Raw genomic sequence first — 16916 nt, forward strand, 5'->3', positions numbered from 1 at the left:
TTACTTGTACCCTTTTACTGCTTTCTTTTTTATCTTTAAATAAATAAATAAATAAATAAAAGATGGTTCATAGGCAGGGAGCTCGAACTGGGAGTGACTCCCAGGAGCTAACGCACTCTGCCATCCAAGTCATGGGCACCATAATGATAGAGTATTCTGGTGCAATAGAGAAGCAAAAGTACAAAATGAACAGGTTTATTGAGTTGAGGACGTAGAAAGGAGCACACAACCCATGGCGGTTGGGCTGTCTCCTTCCACTGGACACAGAGAGGCAGAGGGTTAAATGACCTCTGATCAGGAGTGGCATATGGGGTAGATACTGGTGATGTGTGAGGAACCGATTGAAATTCTGTGTCTGTGTGTGTGTGTGTGTGTGTGTGTGTGTGTGTGTGTGTGTACACGTGCATGCAAACAGGAAGGAGAGTTGTAATTAGGGCTGAAGAAGCAGGAAATGATAAGCATTTCCACTTTGGCCTTCCACCAGAGTAGACCACCGCCATAACTGTACTGCAATTTATACTAGGGCAAGATCCTTTCAGGATCCACACAGCACGTGCTCAAGCAACATTTACTGAATGAATGAATGAAAGTGTTATGAAATGGAGAGGAACCAGAATTCCATGCCGGGTCCCTTTTGAGTTCTTTTTCTTCTGGACAATGCTGTCTTGTACAAAGCTGAGACTAGCCAAGGCTGGCCTTGAACTCAGGGAACCTCCTGTCTCAGTCTTCTGGGTGCTGGAATTTCAGGCATGTGCTACCACACCCGGCTAGGAATCTGAGCCTGACTCAGCCTCTGTCTCCACATCTGAAGAACACGAGTCCCTCCTTGCTCACCCAGTAACAATGATCACTGGCAATGTAGAGCCAGGGGTCATGGAACTTGGGGTGCACAGACCATAGATGGGAGCACCCCACTCCTGCTTCCTGGAAGGTACACCTTCCAGGTGGACCTGGACTGCTTCCTCCTCTGGGGTTCACCGGTTTTCCCAGCCTCTCTCAGCCCTGCCCTCCAAAGGTCTCATTTTATAGCCCTTTGAGGAATTCACATGACGCCACAATCTTCCCTAATCAAAAGCACCAGTTATAAAATTCGCCTTGACTCGCTGCTCTGTGGTTAAATATTGATGATAATTAGGAAATAGAGGCACAGGGTGGGCACTCGACAACGATGGTGACTTCAGATCCTGGAGGTCAGGCAGAGCTGCTCTGCCACCAAAGGCCACCCACTAAAGAGGTCAGTCACCTGCAGTGGCAGAGAGGGTGGCAGGCCGGGATGAGGTGCCAAGGGCAGAGCTACTACTCTGTGGGCTCAGCTGCACTTTCCTGGGGAGAGCTTGGGAACAAAGACCGTCATCTTGTGCTCCGGTGAGGACCAGGAAGAAGGCAACAGAAATCAGCAAAGAGAACAACAGAAATCAACACTGTATCCAAGAGCAGCTTGAGAAGGCCCAGAGTGCAGCATCAGGTGAGCAGTCCCCACCTGCCCCCGGGGATGGTGGCCTGCGCTGGGCTGGGCAGGGGCCACAGCCAGTAGCCATGTCTCAAATGCAGGGATCACCTGGAGAAGTTAGGGTGGCTGAACACCATCAGACCTGGCCTGGAGAGGATTCTGGAGCAGGGAAAGTACATTAATGGGAAAACTAATGAAATCTAAAAAAAGTGCAGAGATTAGTTTCATACTAAAAAGATGATAAAGTAATGTCCTCTAGAAGCAAACTGGCTAAGTGGTCAGACAAAAGCCCTCATTACCTGTGGTGTCTATCAGTTGGGAAGGGCTCGGGTTTGCAGCCACCCTGTGATTTTGTTTTGTAGTTGTTGATTGGCGCTTGTTATAACATTATTAGACATATTTAAAGTGCATATCCCACAGCTGGGGATCAAGCCAGGACCCCACGCATGGCAAGTCCTAGACCACTGAGCTATGCATCTCTGTACACTTTTCCAATTCTGTTCACAAAATGTCTAAAATTTGGGTTGTTGTCTCAAAAGGTACACAATATATGCACCTGTTGAAAATGCATACACATGGAGAAAATATTAATGCATGAAAATTGGATGGGCTGAGATGCAGTGGTAGAGCACTTGCCTAGAGTGTGTAAGGCCAGGGGTTTGAATCCCCAGCACCACGCTAATGGGAAAACAGCTGCTTGTATGCATGCCGTGTGGATCCACAAGAAACCTGTACAACACAGGAAGGGATATCAGGTGTGCCAGGGCTACGGGGCTTGGTACCTTGACTGCCTCTTTCTCCTCCCTAGATGCACAGGCTGACGGCATACACTGGGATGGGGCCCATGGCTGTTACTAATTAATCCAGGCATTAGGTTATACCTCAGAGAGCATTTCTATAATGTGTTACTAATTAATCCAGGAATCACAATTGGACAGACTATCACAGCTGCTTATGACAACAGACAGTCAGCCAGAGTAGGAACAAAGAACCCATCTCTTATGATATCCCATGATATCCTACAAATGAGGGAATACATAGGAGACACCAAGGCCTTGAAAGTCTAAAACAAAGGTCTTTCTTTCCCCCAGACTTCCATCTCCACTCTGACACGTGAATGCTTGTTCCAGTATAAAAACCCCACCCAGGTATATTCAGGCCAAAGTATGTTCCCTAAAATCCATCACTGTTTTTTGACTGGTGATAATCCAGCACTGGGGAGAGCTCTAATGTTGGTTTCTGTCTCCCATGGCTCCTTTTTCTCAGTTTAGGTTTAATGGTTTAGTAGTCCACTAAACCATGAGTATCCAAAGGCTGAGATTGCTGGGCCCTGGAATCTGGGATCGCCTCACTGCTGACCTTTCTAATTAGTGCCCTGTGAGTGTTTTCACTCTGGGTCAACTCCACACTCTTTTACTGGTTTACTTTTTTGCTGTGTTAGAAACTCAACCCAGAGTCTTATACTTGCTGGTCTGTTTTATTTCTTTTCTTTTGTTTTCTTTCTGCTTTTTTTCAATACTGGAGAGCGAGCCCAGGGCCTTCATATAGAGGTACATCCTCAACCCTTTTTAAATTTTTATTTATTTACTTGAGACAGGGTCTCACTAAGTTGCTCAGTTTGGGCTCAAACTTTGAATCTTCCTGCCCCAGCCTCCAAGAGGGCTAGAGATACAGGTGTGTACCAGCCTACCTGGTGTTGTTTTATTTCCTTACTTTTAGCAACAAACATCTCCTGTTTGCCTTCACCTCTTCTCCTACAGACAACTATCCTAATACATTCAATGTATGTCCTTTTAACAAGGTATTCTTAAACGGGGCTGTGGGTGCCAGAGCCTGAGGAAAGAGGGTCACCAGGTTCAGCCCCACCTGGGCAACTTAGTGACTTAGCAAGACCCTGTCTTGAAATAAAAAATTAAAAAATAAAGGGGCTGGGATGCAGCTGAGGGAAAAGGCTCTGGGTTCAATTCCTGGGTTCATGATCAATAATTAACCAAATCAATCGAAATGTCTTCTTGTAAAACACACACTGCTGTTTTGGTGCGCACGTTTTGACTTTTCACAGTAATAAGGTCTGCCCCTTAGGAAACTTTCTTTACTACATGTTCTCAGGAAAGGACTGCTGTGTCACAGAATGTGTACCCCTGGTTGGAACCATTTGCTCCTTAGGTGCCTGCCCCACCCCCACCCCCTTGATTGGTCCAAGCTACAGACACCCTATTGGTGACATCATCCAACTTTCACACTATGCCCACCTCTAAGAGATGCCAAGTGCCAGTTCCTTCTGGTTCCCTTTTCATTCTTCAGGTCATCAACGAGTTGGAGCGTTCCTTCATATGCTTACCCATCGAATGACTTGATTTGGCTGAAACCCAGGTGGGGTCTCCAGACCCCAGTCAAATGGCACATTTGCCACACCTCGGGCCTGAGCTGTACTGTACCCCCTACCCCACCCCACCCCCTGGTATGGGCAGTGGCCACTCACCGGGTCACCCAGTCATCTGATTGCACTGAGCAAGCTCCTACTGTGTGTTGTTCCAGCACTTGATGGTTACAACAGTGGGAAAAATACAAACATCATCTCCTTGAGGGGTGCTGTTCTGGTGGGACAGAAAATAAAGTAAATGATGAACATGCACAGAGCAGAGATGACATGCTGTAAGATCACACAGAGAAGAAACCAGTCAGAGTGCAGCAGGAGAAGTCATGGGAGGGCCCACTGAGAAGGGGACCTTCTAATAAAGACTCAGTCTTGCAGATGTGGGGAGAACATTCCCAGCAAAGGGAGGAGCCACTGCAAAGCCCAGAGGCTGCAGCCTGCCTCGTGGGGACCCTACAGTCCAATCAGCCTCTTTTTCTTAATTTAGCTGCTCACAGCTCCTGGATCCCGTCTGTCACCCCTGCTTCCCCGCCCTCCCTTCTTCCTCTTCCTTGCGCTGCACAGGATCAAACTGAAGACTGCAAAAGTCATCTCGGCCCCTAGCCCTCTCACCCTGTTATCCAGCTACAGCGCTGCCTCCCCCAAAGCAGACCGCATCTCCCTTCTCAAAAGTCCCCAGAGCCAGAGCTCAGAGCTCCTCTGCTCGGCAGGGTACAGCCCCTGCCGTGGGCTGGATCTGAACCCAGTCTTGGCTGATTCTTGGGGGGCTAGAGGGGTGCCAGTCCTGTCCTCAACAGCCTGCCCCGTGTGTCCCTCTTCAGCGGCTGCTTGGAATTACTCCATCCTTGCGCTGACAGCCGTGGTGGTCGCCTTCAGAGAGGACCACAAATTTGAGCCCAGCCTGAGCAACTTAGAGAGACATGTCTCAAAAAATAAAAATGGTTGGGCATAGCTCAGTGGGAAGGGCCAGAGTTCCACCACCACTACGGGGAATGAAAAAAGAAAAGCAGAGGGCAGCTTTGCCTCACTCCTCAGGCAGCCCTGCACCTTCCAGGAAAGCCAGAGCATCATGAGGAAAAACAACCGAGAGGATGGACGGCTGGAGGGTGGGCACCCACACGCGTGGCCAGTGAGGGGAGGCTGCAGCAGAGCTGTGAGTTCAGAGACAGAGTCGGTGTCCATCATAGGATGACCGCCCCTAGGCCAGGCCCAGTATGGTCGGGACAAGGAACACAGGCCTTCCAGCTGGACATGAGACAGAGAATACTAAGCATTTAACCTACGGCCTTTGCTGTGAGCTACATCAGTTTTATTTTAGTTCTTATTCTGAGATGAGGTCTTGCTAAGCTGCCCAAGACAGGAACTGGAATGTTTTGGGGTAGGGCCCACTCCTTCCTGTGACCACAGCCTGGCTGACCACAGCCTTGCTGTTCCCCGAGGTTTCCCTCCAACTTCTCCTGGCCCTGAGGCAGCTGAGACTGTGATGCCACATTCGATGGATGAGTAATCCTCCTGGACTCTCCCTGGAAGCCATGTCCTGTCCCCCTGCCATCCCTTTCAGGCCCCTTGCCCCTGCTTTCCTAGGCTCTGAAGCTCCAGTGACTGGTGTTAGCAGAAGAGGGGACCTTTGGTCTAGGACAGGCTGGGTGGGCAGTGGGAGAAGGGAGTCGTGGTTTCCCAAAGCAGGCCACAGTCAGGGCCCAGGAGAATGACATCTTGAGGCAAGGAAAGAGTGTGTGGCATTAAAGTGACTGCAGGGTCTGAGGAATCCCAGGGCCTGTGAGAGGGCGTTGGAATACCAGGCTTCAAATAGGCCTGTTTTCAGCAGGGAGACATAACCAACAGGTCCCTGTTCACTGCCAAAGGGGTGGTCTCAGAATGGTTTGGGAGCAACTGACTGAGAATATAAGGCTGGAGTGAGGCAGTGTCATTGGGTCCCCAGGGATGAGTCAGGACGCTTCCCCCTCTCTCTTGGGTCTTGTCCCAGTCTTCGTGACTCAGGACTCGCACTGGATGTTTTAGCTGCCCTGAAGTCAGCGTCCTTCCCCACACCCGCCCCATGAGTGTCTTGCAAGCTACAAGGTGGGAATGGTGTTAGAGCAGCGATGCCCGCGCCCTGAGAAGCTCACCAGGCTACAGCAGAGCAGGATAAAGGACAGAGTTCAGGGTGAAGCTCGTGACAAAGGCAGAGTTCCCGCACTGGGTGGCTTCCTCGGGCAGCAGCGGCAGGTGCAAACTGCCCGTGCACAGCCCTGGGGTGTGTCTCTGCGGCAGGGGGTTAGATGCTCTGCCCCTGCCTCTTGGATCCCCGTCACCTCCTCCCTCTGTTGCTCCTGTCACTGGGGAGCAGGGCCTGCACCCATCAAGGCCCACCCTGGGGTCTTCTGTCATCTCCTGGGCTGGGCCATTGTCCCTGGGAATGGTGGGTGGGGCAGCCCAGCAGCTTTGGCTTTGGCCTCCAGACTTCTTCCCTCTCAAGAGCCCATGTGCTCTTTCCCCTACTTCCATTCCATGGCATTCGGGCCAGAAGCTTCTAGAACCTTCCCAACCTCAGATGTTCCTTCCGGTCATCATAAGAAGTGGGCCAGGACCAGGCAGGAAGAGATGTTGCCCCTTCTCTTTGTGTCCCCAGCTCATGTGAAATGTCATCACCCCTGCTCTCCCTGGCTGTCCCCTGGGCAGGAAGACAGCTGTCCCTTTGAGTCCCAAAAGCTCTGCCTGCCGCAGGCTTCCTGAGTCACCTGTGTGGTCCCTTCAGCTGCCTTCCTCAGGCCAGGACCACCACAGGGGCTCATTCCTGCCTGAGGGGCCAGTGCTGTGATGGAGCAAGGAGGCTGGGATGGGGTACCTCCAGCCACAAGCAGGTCTATCCGGGGTTCCGCCTCCTTCCTCAGTGTGTCATCTACAACATATTGAGCCCTGGCCTGAAACAGGTACTGCGCTAAGCACTCAGTGCCACTCGTGTTTCTTAGTTCTGACAACTCCAAGAGGCTGATGTCACAATCCCATGATGCTGGTGTGAAAATGAGCTGGAGAAAGGTGAGGAGCTGCGGCCCCTCTGACTGGCCACCTTGCCTGCCCCTCCCTCCCTCCCACAGGCAGGTGACCAAGGCCGAGGGAGCAGCCCTGGCCGGCAGGTTCGGCTGCCTCTTCTTCGAGGTCTCCAATTCCATGAAGAACATTTAAGGAAGGGTTTTCAACACTGTTCAACATAAACTATAACAGAACTGTGTGGAATCTCCAGAACTAAAATTACTTAGAGACCTGGAAGTGCAGTGGATTAATCCCTGGGTTACACAGCGCAAATGACAACTGTGCTCTCTACAAAACCCACAGCTCTACGTCCCTGATCTTTTAGGCAGTGTCAGGCACCTGTGCTGCTGCAGTATGGACACAACACACCACTATGGCTTTCACTTAGTCCTTCTGTTTTATTCAAATGGCAACACTTAAGTTCCAAGATACAAATGGTACTTATACTCAGTTGTGTTTGATTTAGAAACATTAATTATGCTTTGTTAACAACTTCCAAAACCAACGTAAGTTGCCGTGACTAAAATGTCTTGCAGTCTGTCTCTGGAATTTTTCCTTTAGTATACTAAAAGTACTCCAATTTTCACTCTACAAAAAGGAAAATGATGCTGTCAGAGAAAGATAATGAATAAAGTTGTAACATGAAAAGGCTTCAAGAGGACAACATGAGCCATTACTAGGGACCATAAAGTCTGTATCTGTTCCAAGATTAAAAATGCAATTGTGGTTCTACTCCAGCTATAAATAGGTAATTTTCATCTCATTCATTATAACTAGCATAGTCCAACTTCTAACAGGATTTAGAATTTGTTAATAGTTTAAGATTTGCTTCCCAAGAAAAACTGGGTAAAACAAATCAAGACTTAGAAGCTGAAAAACTGGAAACATACTTAAAGATACTCTGACTTTAAAAATTTCAAATGAGTCTGGGGCTGGGGATTTAGCTCAGCGGCATAAGCGCCTGCCTTGCAAGCAGGCAGTCATGAGTTCGATCCCCAGTACCGATAAAAACAAAAAAGACAAAAAAAAAAAAATTTCAAATGAGTCTGAAATGAACAATACAGAAATTTGTATTATTATGGAACGAAAGGCAAAAATGCTTAAAATACCCAAATAGTTTAATATTTATGGAATCAAATGATAGGATGTTCACTTGATAAGTCAATCCCCCAATCTTTAATATTGCTATATAACAAGGATTAGTAAGTTATAAGTGAGTGGGAGCATATTCCCTTTGGCTGAGAGCAGCAGATTTTCTTTGTTCTATAAAGTCAAAGAATTAGATGTCTAGCACTGAACAACAAAACAAAAAACCAAGCTCTGTACTTTTACAAAGTGCCAAAAATCTTCAAAAGAACTTTATGGAACTTTCCCATGACATTTTAAACTATTTGGAAACAACGTGGTCCAATTTTTAAGATAAATAAAAGTCTAATACTTTAGGGAAATGAATGTGGGTAGAAAATAGGTACAGAATGGCATGCTAGGCCAGGTGTGGTGGTGCACACCTACAATCCCAGCACTCAAGAGCCTAGGCAACAACTTCAGTTTGAGGCCAACCTACGCTATAGTGAGCTCAAGGCCAGTATACTCTGCATAGTGAAACCCTGCCCCTGCCAAAAAGAATGGTATCCCAATGTTCAATTGAAAAGACTTTATTTTCCCATTTGTAGAGTAACGTTATTGTAAAATCCAGTTATTATAACACTTGCGTTGCTTATAAGAACTCCTAAGAATTTTGTTAAAGCATATTTTTTAAAAAACGGAACCAAAATAATGTACATTTTATCTCTAAACATCATGTCATTAAAGTCCACATAATGTCCTCTGTATAAATCAGTGTGATGTTACAACAGTATACATGATCTGATTCATATCCTAACGGCTTCTGACCATGTACAGATATTCCAGATCGACTCAATGCCTTTAATGTCAGACTGTAGAAGCAGTTATGATCCTAAACAAGAGCGGGAGGAGCTTTATATACAAGACAGGCATCGGAGTGCTTAGCTGTTTGCAGCGTCTGCTTGGCGAGGCCACCCTTCTTCCTCCACCCCAGAGTCATATTCCTCTTCAGAGGATTCTTTTGCTGGAGCCCTAAATAAGAGAAGCCAGTGTTCATTTTTTAAATAAAAATTGGAGGTTAACATATTTCTAGACTCAAAACAATAGAAAAATACTGAGAGCACATTTAACAATAAAAGTATTAGTGGTGAAATCTGGAAAACAAACCTCCCAACAGAGTTGCAGGCAGATTTCTCAGCATTTTCCCTAACAGATTTGTTAGGGCATGAACACAACTTACAGGCCAAACCCAGCCTACTATCTATTTTTGTAAATAAAGACCTCCTGGAATAAAGACATATTTGTTCATTTACACATTGTCCATAGCTGCTTTTTGCACTATACAGAAAGTTTTGAGTAGCTGCACTGGAGTAGCTGGCCCTAAAGTAATTAGCTCTTCTTGGTTTTTTTGGTATCAGGCATCAAACTCATGACCTTGTGCTTGCCAGGCAGGCGCTTAGGCCACTGAGCTAAATCCCAGGCCTAAGTAATTAGCTCTTTAGGAGAAAAGAGGCTGATTCCGGACAAGGTAAGCAAAGCAGTAGGTGTGCTGAACCTGTAGACTGGTATAAAACTATTGAGTAACTATGGAAACAACATTTTGTATTTATGAAAGACACTGAGAAAAACTCATGAGATTAATTTTAGTGTCTTAACTTTTACTACTTTTATGTCACTTTGGATACTTTTTCCTTAGAGGAAAAAAGCTGGAGACTAGTTCTGAAGATAAGTTTTCACAAATCATAAAATATTATTCTATGAACCAAATTAGATTTTTCCATAGAAAACTCATGCAATTTTTACTTCTTTTACAAATATAAGGGTTACCATGCAATTTTAAAAAACATTTATTTTACTATGCAATTTTTAGGAGCCTACTTAAACAACAACGATCTTAAATTTTAGATCTGTTCTGGGTGGAAAATACATTACCGAATGTATCCTGGTTCTTTTTTTCCTTCTACTACTTCTTTGTCAACCTCCACACATATAATATCAGAGTTAGGGACTTCGAACCTCGGTTCCAATAACAGCTTTTCCTAAAGAGATTTTAAAAAGTAATGAATTACATGGAAAAGAGATTTTAATATTTTTTTAAATAACAGAGGCTCTATCACTAAGTAACACTCACGCCTTTATTTTTTATTTTGAGACGAGCTTGCTAAGTTACACAGACTTGCCTAGATATCACTATCTTTCTGCCTCAGCCTCCTGAGTATTTGGGATTTTAGGTGTGCACTACTGCCCCAGGCACCAAATACTTTTGTCCTATGATTAGGTTTTTTCTTTTCTTTTTTTTGGTACAGGAGATTGAACTCATGACCTCACACTTGCCAGGCAGGCACTTATGCCACTGAGCTAAATCCCTAACCCTAATACTTCTATTCTATCGGCCAAGTAAATCCATTCACTCAAGGAATATAAATTCTCTATAACTGAAAATTGAAATAGATGAAAATTCTTCATAGTCTTTGTATTTCAACAGTTTCTAACTAAATTCAGCGAAGTTATTTTATAAACAAACTATCAGTTTGGATTCTACTTATTTCAGCCAATATGCATATACAAAAGCCTACACTGGTGATGCATACCTGTAATCCCAAAACTGAGAGACTGAGGCAGGAGTATACGGCCAGTTTTAGGACAATCTGGGCTACATAGCAAGGCCCTATCTTAAAAAAAAAAAAAGACTATAGGTTGAGACTCAGATGCTACTTAGTGGCACTTTTGAATTACTCTATGACTAAGCGACTGTTCAACTGCCATTCCTTAGTTTAACGAGTTATACTCTCTCTAAAGAAAAATGATTATATCGAATTTAACTTAAATGTCACCTATTATTACTCATTCTTCTAGTTTGCATGCTTATAAATATAGTTTACAGGGGCTGGGGATTTAGCTCAGCGGCATAAGCGCCTGCCTTGCAAGCAGGCAGTCATGAGTTCAATCCCCGGTACCGGTAAAAACGAAAAAGACAAAAAAATAAATAAATATAGTTTACATGTTTATACATTCTAGGCTCTCATGAGAGAGTATAATCTCATGTAGTTCCGATCAGAAGCCTACTGAGATGAACAAAATGACAGTAGTGAAATTCTTACAAGAGAACAAAAACATGGGGTTGCTTTAGGAGCCGGTAAATAGATAGTACTTCACTGTACAACCAGACTGGGAAATAGAGGACTTAAAGAGAGTGGGCAGTGGCAGGAAAATAAGCCTGTGTTCCTAAGATCTGCAGCAAAATTAAAAAGTGACTTTATATTATACTGAGAACAAGGATAAAATGCCATGGTATCTATAATCTACTTTCAAACAAATAAAAATGAGGATTTCTACAGGTTTAAGACAGGGCTCGGGCTCAGTCAGAATTCTATGTAGAACCCAAGCATGGCAGCACCCACTTACAACCCCAGCTATGGAAAAGGCTGAGAAAAGACTGCAACTTCAAGGCCACCCTGGGTAATTTACCAAGACTCATGTCAAAATAAAAATTTTAAAGGGTTCTGGGTGTATCTCTGTAGCAGAAGCTTGTCTAGCACATATGATGCCCTAAGTTCAACTCCTAGTACTGCAATAAATAAAAGCCCATGTAGAATCTCCTCAGATTCTTCCTGTGATTCTGATTTTCTGTCAGAAGGCACGAATGTCTTCTGATGCAAATACATTCTGGTTCCCTTTTCCCTTTTTAGGTAGTACTAGGGATTAAACCAAGGCATTGTACATGCCAGATACACACTCAGCTCAGAGCTAAATCTCTTCTGTGTCTGTGTTTTTTGGTACTAGGAAATGAACCCTTGTCCTCACAGGCACATAGCATATGCTTAGCCACTGAGCTGCACCCCAAACAAAAAGCATCTTTGTGAAACAAAACAAAATCCACTGTTCCTCTTCCTGCCCACCACACACATTCACCAAACACACACACACACACACACACACACACACTGATTCTCTAAATAAATTTCCCAAAGAAAAACACAGCCCTTTAATATTGTCAAAACTGAGATCAAGAAATAATCCAGTAGTTTTCAGAAAAATGCCAACTTACCATAATGGACCGAAGGCCTCGGGCACCTGTTTTCCGTTCCAGCGCCAATCTAGCTATGGCTTTTAAAGCATCCTCAGTAACATTCAATTCACACTACAAATAGATTCAAAATACACGAGAACTTACCTAATCCTTGATATTTTCCTAACATAATCGTACAGCATTTAATACACTCCCACCAACTTGAACTACGAGTGGTTCCCACTTGACTCTCCTATCAGGCAGCTGGTACCAGCCACTGGTACTGTCCCTTGCCACCCAATGAGACAGTCACACACGGTACCACCAGTGGTTCAGAGCAGCCTGGTGGTGAAACATGGGAATTATGGCCTTACTGTTAACATGCTAATCTATTACCTATCTATCAGCCTTACTAATTGTCAGTCAATTATAAACTATAGAACTAGACAGAACCAGTGCCCTGACTTCACAGGTGTGCTCCAGGGGCTGAGTAAACTGATTTACTGAAGCTTAGAAACATGGGCAAAGTTGTTATCTTTTCCAGACTAAAACCATGGTGGCAAACAGATGACATACATGGCACAGTGAACATGCAGAACCCTCTTTTCTATGCTGCTACAAGCTGTAGGAGCTATTATTTCTAAACTAAAACCTAAGCACTTTGCAATAACTGCCCTTTTGTAAAAATGCAACCTCCAAAGTGCAAACGCCAGGAAGGGGGTAGCAAACTTTGCAAAGGCAAAGAAGCTCTAGAGACTGAGCTTTCCAACGGGCACCCCCAAACCCACCCCAAACACACACTCTGCGTACGCGGCCGCCCTCCGGCAACCACCCTGCACGGATAATCCGGCCAGCAGCTTATTTTGCATCCCTCCAACTCCATTACCTTCTCCCCCAGGTCCCCAGCAATGACCCCTTCCCGGGAGCGCGCGAGCGAGGCGCATCCCCGACCTGGGAACCGCGCGGGGACAGCCACGAACCCTGCAAGGCGTGACCCAGATTGCGCCGCCTCGCCTCGCCACTTTTCCCTCCCTTCCTCGATGCCACCATTTGGGCTTGAGCCCCGGCTCGGATGGGAACGCATGGAGTCCCCGCCGGCTCCAAACCGGACGGTCTCGGGCGCATCGCTTTCCGCCAGAGCCACGGCATTCTCCCCGGCAAAGCTGGGGAAGGATTAGGGCGGGTCTGTTCCCCCAGGTGCCCGCGGAGCCGGGCTGGCTACCCTGGAGCCCGAAAGGTTTTGCTTCGGGGGCAGCACGCGCCTTCGATCCTTACCTCCCAGGCCGCGCGCGGGGTCTCGGGGGCCGCGATCTGTGAGCTGCGCTGCGCGCGCCCTGCGCCCTCTGGACTCCAAAGCGGTCCCCGGAGCCCCCGCACAGACAGATGACTGTCACTGACTGCGCTTTGAAGCTTGGGGGATATTATTAACTGAAAACTCTGACGCACCCGGGAGGCGGGGAGAGAAGGGGGCTGTGGCGCAGGCCAGGGGGAGGGGGCGAGGCGGCGGCGAGCGGCTCCACCCCGCCCTCTCGATTTCCATAAAAATCAGGGGAGGCGCCAAGGCTTTGGCGCCAAAAGCCACTTGCTTTTCTTCTTAGCAGAGGCTGCGACGCTGGCGAGCCGGGTGAGCTCCTCCCGCCCTTTTGGAGCCCCGGGTTTGCAGCCGGTGCGCGCTGCTAACCAGTTGCGCGCCAAGCAGTGCACGCGGCAGCGCTCCCCGGCCCTGGCGACCGCTGGGCGCTGCAAGAATAAAACGCCGCACATCGCTCCAGGAGCGCTGGGGTTCGCGAGGAAAGGGACAGGGGAGAAGGGGTGCAGAGGGCGTGCTCATGAGGCCCAAACCCCCAGACGGGATCAGGGCTCGCCGGCCAGGGAAAGGGCGTCCCCGCTTGAACATGAAGACGTACGGGCCACACGGGTGGCGCCGGCCGCGGGTTTCGTCGGCCGAAGGCGACACCTCGCGGAGACGGAGCAGAAAGCGGAGCCGGAGTTGGGCGGCCACCTCGGACGCACGGCGGAGCCTCGTCCCGGAGCCCGCGCCGCCGCGGCTGTCCCAGCTCCCAGGGACCCGAAACTCCGGAAGCTGGTGTGGGCGGGGAGGCAACACCTGGACGCTGAGGTGTTGGGAGCCCTGCATGAAGGAAAGCCTCGTGCCTCAGTTTCCTCGATGGCAAAGGCGCTGCCTCGTTGGGCTGTCCTAAAGCATCACAGAGGCCCAGCACGCTATTAGGATAAAGGTCAGCTATCGTCATTCAGCACCAGAGCGGGGGAGGATCTTCAGGGAAATGTACACCCCCGCCCCTGCAGGCTTGCAATCGCGCCTCCCGCTAGGCCCGCCACCAAATCTTCACTTCCATCAGATTTTCTTGGCCGTCTTGAGGAATAATGAGGTGAAATAAAGATTATTTCCCCCCAGAGATTGATGTGATGGCGCATGCCTGTAATTTCACTATTCTGCGAGGTTGAGGCAAGAGGATCTCAACTTCAAACCCAACCTGGGCAGTTTAGACTCAGAATCAATGATATAGCTCGGCAGCACACAGCGAGCGCCTGCCTGGCAAGCACAAGGTCCTGGGTTCTATTCATAGTACAAAAAAAAAAAAAAAGTAAATGAAATTTTAAAAGCTTGGAATGTTGCTCAGGGGGAAAGCCCTGGATTCAGTCTTCAATACCAGGGAGGAAAGGATTGCTCCAGCGCATCAGAATACCCAGAGGGGTGGGTCGGGGGATCGCCCTAGGGGCTGGCCAAGCGACCTGCCTGGGGCCAGCCCCAACAGACTTCCGAGCAGTGAGGCTTCACACTGGCAAATCTCAGCCTGGGTGCCCCAGCGCTTCGCTTGAACTGCAGATCGTGGGAGGGGGCTTCCCTTACCTACTAGGTAGGGCCCACCCACCTGTGAGTGAGCGTGGTTGCACACGCCTTTAAACCATGGCTGAGGCAGGAGGATCACAAATTCCAGCCCAACCTGGACAATTTATTATTCTTGTTTATTTTGTTGGTTTTCCTTTTTTCTTCGTTTGTTCATTCATTCATTCGTTTGTTTTTTGAGACAAGGTCTCACTTTGTGGTGCAGGCTTGCCTGGAACTCACAGTGTAGCCCAGGCAAAGCCCTCTGGCTCAGGAGGCTTCTGCCTTTCAAGCAGCTTGTCCTTGGTTAGGGGACAAAGGGCCACTTTCCCCTTCCAGGATGAGGGTGGGTCTGCCTCCTCTCTGCTCTTCCTGCAGCCCTAACTGCTGGAGTGAATGGGGAGGTCTCTGCTGATAAACCTCCACTGATACTCTTTGGTACCTGATTTGCAGGTAGAAAGATTGGCATCCAGGTCTGCTTACCAAGAAAGCTGTATACCACACACTGCAGTCTGTTTTATTCAACACTGTGGTTGAAACTAGGGCCTGCACATGAGTCACATCCCCAGCCCTTTTGGGGGCTTTTGTTTTTGTTTTTGTCTTTTTGAGACAACGTCTCCCTATGCAGTTCAGGTTGACCTTATGCTCACTTTGTAGCCCAGGTTGGTCTCGAATTTGCAATGATCGTTCTGCCTCAGCCTTCCAAGTGCTAGCCACAAGCTGGGATTACAGGCATGTACCACCATGTATTTTTTTTTTTTAATAGGGACAGAGTCTCTAGGTGGCTGAATTTCCCAGACTAAGCTAGAATTTGAGATCTTCCTGCCACAGCCTTCCAGAGTCTGACAGAACAAATCTAGGCAGCTTCAAAGCCAAGGTCCCATCCTGAGCCCCAAAGTGGATTCAGAGTGCAGGGCATGAAGACACAGCCTCCCAGATCCCCTTCGGACTAAGGATGAAGTGGAACCCTCAGTGGGGGCTAGCCGCAGGGTTAGTAACCCTTAAGCTTATAAATAAGGGGAGATGGCCCTAGGAGAAAATGTTTCAGTCTGCTAATTCCTGCTTTGCCAATGGAGGTCAAAAAGTAGCAAGAAGCCAGGCACGGTTCTAGCCTCACTGGGAGGCTGAGGCAGGAGGATTGCATACTGAAGAGCCACTGGGTAATGCAGTGAACCAGGGAGGCCCTGTTTCAAAATTTAGAAAACAGGGCATGACTGGGGCTTGGGCCCCTCATGAAGTCTGGAAAAAACAAAGCTGATGCCACAATGTCCGAGCACAGATCAGAAAGTGCATATCCAGACCTGGGGCCAGGGCGGCTCCTAGGAGTTTTGTGCCCACCTCAGGGGATGTGCACCTTGGCACCTCAGCACAGATCCACACCCCAGTCCTTTTGTATTTTTCATTTTGATACAGGCCCTCGCTAAGCCACCAAGTTGCTCAGGCTGGGCATTCACTTGCCACCCTCCTGCCTCAGCCTCCTGATTGCTGGGGTAACAGGTGTACACTACCGAACCCAGCTCAGTTTTCCTAGATAACTTCAAAGAGAGGCCTAATGATGCAGGCCCGTCATCCCAGCATTCAGGAGGCTGAGGCAAGAAAATCGCTTTGAGTTCCAGGTCAACCTGGGCCACACAGCTCTAAAGGCACAAGGACTGAAGGGGAAATTTGTACTTCATTCTGTGCTTATACTTAGGCAGCCACAGAGTAAAGAGAGCTGCCCAGGAGGGTTTTACTGTGTAGTGCAGGCTGCTCTTAAGCTCAATATGTAGCCCAGCTGGCCTGGAACTCATGGCGATCCTCCTGCCTCAGCCTCAAGAATGCTGGGATCACAGGTGTGAGCCACCATGCCTAGCTCGACCTTGATATTATCTTTTACCTTGATATTATCTTGATATTATCCTGTTTTGTTTTGTTTTGTTTTTGTCATTTGAAGCAGGGTCTCACTATGCAGTTCAGGCTGACCTTGAGCTCACTTTGTAACCCAGGCTGGTCTCAAATTCAAAATAATTCTCCTGCCTCAACCTCCCGAGTGCTGAGATTATAGGCATGTACCAGTATACCCAGCTCAATTTTGATATTTTCAACATCCTATGGGTTTGTTGCTACACAGTCCTGTGGTTATACAGCCCAAGAG

The 16916-nt window shown here is 47.8% G+C and overlaps 1 long non-coding RNA gene across 1 annotated transcript; it reads left to right on the plus strand.

Annotated features, from left to right (window-relative positions):
- The first annotated feature begins 404 nt into the window (after positions 1-404).
- LOC134477130 (uncharacterized) lies at positions 405-4085 on the plus strand. The gene is made up of 2 exons (XR_010049040.1): positions 405-1465; positions 3755-4085. It is a non-coding gene; the product is annotated as an uncharacterized LOC134477130 (long non-coding RNA).
- The last annotated feature ends 12831 nt before the right edge of the window (positions 4086-16916 follow it).

Source organism: Cavia porcellus, unplaced genomic scaffold, assembly GCF_034190915.1.
Source record: "Cavia porcellus strain 051 isolate PalLab524CR breed Dunkin Hartley unplaced genomic scaffold, mCavPor4.1 scaffold_8, whole genome shotgun sequence".
Lineage (NCBI taxonomy): Eukaryota > Metazoa > Chordata > Mammalia > Rodentia > Caviidae > Cavia > Cavia porcellus.